This window comes from Nuphar pumila, chromosome 14 (genome assembly GCF_984573655.1).
Source record: "Nuphar pumila chromosome 14, dmNupPumi1.hap1.1, whole genome shotgun sequence".
Taxonomy (NCBI): Eukaryota; Viridiplantae; Streptophyta; class Magnoliopsida; order Nymphaeales; family Nymphaeaceae; genus Nuphar; species Nuphar pumila.
Genome location: NC_143262.1, coordinates 74,643,037 through 74,649,036, shown reverse-complemented (window position 1 = coordinate 74,649,036; position 6,000 = coordinate 74,643,037).

The window sequence follows — 6,000 nt, the reverse complement described above, 5'->3', positions numbered from 1 at the left end:
TTAATCCCAGCCGTCCATCCAATAAACCCTACATATTTAAGGTTTTAAGTAAGAGAGAGAGCTCTCTTTGGGCGATTTCTTGGAGGAGCCTTTCTCTCTTCCTCTACTTCTTCTTCTCCAAAACCGAGTGAGAGAGAGAGTTTGAGAGTGAGCTATATGGTGTGGAGCAGCTCCAACCGTGGACACCACCATCTCCATCTTCATCTCCTCCATCTTCTAAAGTCGCGAAGGTGAGACGCCTTACCCTCTACGCCTATTGTGGATTAGTTTGAGCAAGTTGAATATGCTCTTGCTTTTCGAAAGCTTTTCTTCACATAAAACCATGAATGCGATTTTCGGTTAGTTGCTTGCATGCATCCCATTCGTGTGGTCATATTGAGCATATTAGCATGCTCATAATGCATTTTCTTTTGGTTGTTGCGAAATGAGATAGTGAGATGCCCATTGAAATCGTTTGGGTTCTTTCTCATTGAAATGTGTTTTGGGTTTTACCATTTGATATCGTTGGGTTCTTCTCATTGAAAATGTTTTGGGTTTCACCATTGAAATCATTTTGGGTTTTACTTGTTTCTATGGTTTTTCATTACATGCAATGCATTGAGCGAAATAGAGGTAAGACGTCATGAGTTTAGATTTTTATTCATGATTTTTGCATTTGTCGTAGTATGTTTCATGCTCCCATTTCAGTCTATGGGTTTTAACGTGTATGCTGCCTTCATTGTGTCGGTTTTCGGTTGCACAATGGCTGGAAGCCATATTGTGTGTTTTCGTTAAGGAGGTGCATCTTGTTATTTTAGTTGTTTTCGTGTCCGCCAAAGTGTTCTTTCAAGGCAATGCTCATTGGGCTAGGAAGCCTTGGACCGACCCTCGTTGACCAGCCGTCTTGCCCAGCTTGGGTCGACCCCTTATGGGTTCGGGCGATGCTATGCTGGCCCGGGGTAGGTTGGGCTGAGCCCTAGCCTCGTTTAGCCTTTGCAGTTTTCTGTTGGGCGTCCAAAAATTTCTGGACGCTATGTTGCATCTCGGGTGACCCCCAGGCCGATCACAAACGGGTCAGCCTCGGTGCCCTTTGTTTTCTTTATGTCAGTTGGTGTGGCCCTTAGTCGAGCCCACCAGCTTGTGCTGGAGTGGGTCAGGTTTGCCCCAGGCCTGACATGGTCTGGACCGTACATGGTCCAGACCTGTCAAAGGTTTGCTCCATCTTGTTTAGTTTGGGCGGCAGCCCCTCACGCGCCTCCAGATTTGGGCATTCGGCCCTTGCTGCGGCTGCAGCGATTTCGACTGTAGCTGGGTGCAGGCGGCAGGCCTGCACCCCTTCTCTTTTGTGATGCTGGCTGAAGCTGGGTTCGGACTCACGGTCCAGACCGTGCTCACGTTCGAGCACACCCGGGACAGCATAGTGTTGTCCTTCTTCGGTTCGATTTCCTGCACCTTGTGACAGAGTGTCATGTTGTCTTCACCTTTGTGCCGACTCCGCAGTGATGTCCCAACCGGGCCTGCAATAGGTGTGTTTGGTGCCCCAAGGCACCAATGCGACTGCTAAGATGGCAGGGTAGGTTTTGGTCAACACCAGCCGCAGCTGGACTTCCTTCTTTTTGCCACACCTTTAGCATTGTTAGTGAGGTTTCGGGCTGCAGCCCATGCGACTGCAGGTGTGTTCGCAGCACGGGGTCCAATACCCCAACAACGTGATGGATTTGACTCATCGTATTGCAAATGGATTGTGCATGTCGACCAAAGCAAACTATATATGTATTTTTCCATCTTTATCGTCATGTTTTTAGCCTTGTTAGCGGAACCTCCGAGCTGCAGCCAAATGGGCTGCAAGTGTGTTTGGAGTGGGATCCGATATCCCAACGAGTGCACTAAGTGTTTTGACTTGTGCGATGAATGTGCGTGGTCCGATGCAATTTATGTGGTTATGATGGCGCAGTATTATGATAACCCATGAATATGGGTAATGTGGGTGCCTACATTTGTGCACAAGTGTTGCTTTGCATAGAACGTGAAAGGCCGTTATAATGCCCTGTTTAATGCCTTTTTGTAAAATGAGATTTTACGAAGTTAAGAGGCTGATGACACCACTCTTGTCATACGTATTTGACACTGTGGCACTTCATAACTTATTATCTAAACGTATCATGATGGTGTTAAGTAACGTAGTTGTACATATTTTAGCACGAGGCTAGCACGTGTAATGAATGCAAACACACACTCGAAATTGTACGAAATAAATGTAATTGCTAACTCATATTAGTGAGTTTTTAATGAATGTCATTGAATGAAGGTAGTCATAGTCGTGCTTGTTGTAACTGTGCGTTTCACGAATCGCTTTGGCAATTTCATGTATTTCCCTAAGTGCGTAGGGATTCTCGAGATACATGCTTAGATCGCAGTCTTGTGAGACTTATGCGACATGTGCAACTCCTTGGCGAGTTGTTTGTGGGCGATGGCCCCACTTAGCGAGATGAGCTCGCTCATGTTTGAAATACGTGGTTTATGAACCTTGGCACAGCTTGTGAGTCACGCTATACCGTGACAAATGTTTCTAACTGTCTCATCATAATGTGCAATGTTTGAATTATCACCTAACTAGTTCTCTCACTTATGACACGATGCACATACTTGTCCATTTGTACTTGTGCACAGTTCACGATGACACATCTACTTGCATATCACAGTCTATTTTTAGTACTTTATGTTCTGTGATGCATGCCTTGTTACAATGTTGTGTATTGTGTTAGAAATTTATGTTCCTTGATGCATACCTTACTATTTGATATGAGCTGTGAAATGAATATTCGTAGTTAGTTGCTCATGTTTTGCCTATTGCACAGATTCATGCTAGTTACATCCTCTGATAGATCCATGTGTAGCTTTGTACTTGCTCTTGTTGTAATCGCTCAAGTATTGTAAGATTTGCATGCTATGTATGTTTTTGAATAGCTTGCTTTCGATTTCCACATATGGTATATCATGTTTGGTTTGTCTCACCAGCTCGTAAGAGTACTGACCTCGTTTTATGGGGATACAGGAGGTTTACTTAGGCATGCGATGGAGCTCGGTGTGCTGCAGCGGACCTTGAACCGACACTTCTGAACCTCACCTGTTGGATCCTGGCAGTTCTGGTTTTGTATAAGGATTTGTTGTACTATTTGTAAAGATGTATTTAATAAAAGTTGTTTCATCTTACTGTTGTTTCGCACCTGTAGTGGTCGCTCAGGGTTTTCCACTTGTTTTCCATTCTGGTTTCTTTCGCACTTGCGCGCTTGTTTTCAAAAAAAAAATACCCTAAATCCAAAGGATTTTAAAGGATTTTACAAGTGGAGAAATTCTGGGGTGTCACAGTGTGATGGGTTTAGGTGAGAGAGTGATTGGATTGGGTTGGTTGTGAGACCCATTTAGCTCTCATGAAATCCAAACCCAATCTAAACTATTGTGTATAAATATATAGAGATATATATTTACATATATATTTTAAATTTAATTTATTTGTTTATCAAATGAACCCAAAATTCTATTTATTTAAGAGGATCCATTTGGAATTTAGATACATCCAAAACTTAAAACCTAAACCCCAAAACCTAAACCCTAAACTCTATACCCTAAACCCTATAACATAAAACCCTAAAACCTAAATCCTAAACCTTAAACCCTAAACCTAACACCAAAACCTACATCCTAAACCCTAGACCCTAAATCCTAAATCCTAAACCCTAAATCCTAAATTCTAAATCCTTAAACCCTAAACCCGTAAAACCAAAAAACCATAAACCTAAAACCTAAACCCCAAACCCCAATACCTAAAACCTAAAACCTAAAATCTAAACCCTAAATCCTACAACATCAAACCCTAAACCCTAAATTCTAAATCACTAAACCCGTAAAACCCAAAAACCTAAAACCTAAAACCTAAATTCTAAAACCCTAAACCCTAAAGTCTATAACAAAAGGGTTCTATAGATCGTGATAGAACACCTTCTATAAAAAATAAATCAAGATCTTATATAGAACTGGTTTCAAGCCAAACTGTACCAAGCAAATCGCAATAGCACGTAGCCTTTATACGTACAAATCGTTTCAGCCTTTTATCAGTGTTTGTGCAAATCATTTCAGCCTTTTATCAATCAATGTGTAAATCGTGGTAGGAAGACCGCTCGTAAAAGCAAATCATAATTTTTATAGTACACTAGGCTAAACGCTAGTTCAATTTTTATTACGAAGGTCGATAATTACAATGATTTGTATTTATGAAGTTAATGCGACAACAATATTACTTTGTTTGTCTTTGTGAACGATATCAATATGTTTGTAAAACCATAATATAGATCTGTGTAAAACCCTATTCTATGCAAAACCCTACCCGACCCGACCCATTATTCAGGTCTAAAACCCTAATCTATTTAACCTCTCTTCCTCTTTTCTGCGGCAGCGCAACTTCTTCTTCTTTTTTATCATCTGCCTCCTTCTTCTTCCTTGCATTTTTCTTTCTTTGTTCTTTTGTGTTCCTTCTACCTGTGCTTGATAGATAGAGTTTGATAATGATTATGGTGGTTATCTTCTGTGTATATAGGGGGTGATGCTGATGGCCATCTATTTGATCTATTCCTATTACAGGACCCTCCATCATTCGCAAACCATACTTTGCAGTTAGAAAAATATTTGCCTAATCTTCGATATACTTCAAGACAAATATGTTGCAGTCGTGCGAGTTTCATCTTCTACACGTGTTGGTATCCCATATAATATGCAGCATTGAAACAGCAACATTATTTGGATGTGAGTTTCATACTGGTGATGATATATGTTTTCTTTGATGATGATGGTCATGTATTACATCTAAGCTAAATCGTTGGTCATGATATATTGTAACTAAATACTAATATTTGGACGTGGGTTTCATACCAATAAATTGTATTGCGCATTAATTAAATTAATAAGTGTCATTTCTTCTACCTTTTACAAAACTCATCACCGCGATAGGACATATCGTTCACATAGACAAAGCTCATCAACGCAAATCGCAATAGGATAATCGGTATCAAGCAAATCATGATAGCTCATATTGTTACAGTGAAATCGATTTGCAACTAAGTCTCGATTTATAGTTTAATAAGTCTAAACATCGTGTCGATTTATTTATTGTTTTTCTTTTCTGCCTTTTATGAATCAGTCATTGTGTAAATTGTGATAGAACATATTGTTCACATATACAAAGCTCATTCGCAATAGGATAATCGGTATCAAGCAAATCACGATAGCATGTATCGTTACAGTGAAATCAATTTACAACTAAGTCACGATTTGTAGTTTACTAAGTCTAAACATCATGTCGATTTATTTATTGTTTTTCTTTTTTGCCTTTTATGAATCAGTCATTGTGTAAATCGTGATAGGACATATCGTTCATATACACGTAGCTCATAAAAGCAAATCGCCATGGAAAAATATTATTATATTATGAAACTTAAAGAATTATGGTTCTAAGTCGATTTGTATTTATCAAGTTACCTAGATTTGTATTTAACTGACTCGACCCAACCTGTTATCCAGGTCTAAAACCCTAATCTATTTAACCTCTCTTCCTCTTTTCTGCGGCAGCACAACTTCTTCTTCTTTTTCTTTTTCTTTTTCTTTTTTCTTCTCAACCTTCGTCTTCTTCTTCTTTTCCTTCTTCTTCTTCTTCCTTGTATTTTTCTTTCTGTTTTGTTCTTATGTGTTCCTTCTACCTGTGCTTGATAGATGGGGTTTGATGTTGATAACACAGTTGTTTCATGCCATGAGGAAAGATATGTATAATCTTTGATGATGATTATGGTGGTTATCTTCTGTGTATACATCGAAATATTCATGATACATACAACTGTGGCATATTTGTTGTGAAGTATATTGAAGCTTACGCAGAATATAACGACCATAATCATCCTCAATCGTTGCCGTTATACTGGAGCAAGCACAAATATTCTGCATCGATATATTCATGCTTGTTAGAATCCATAC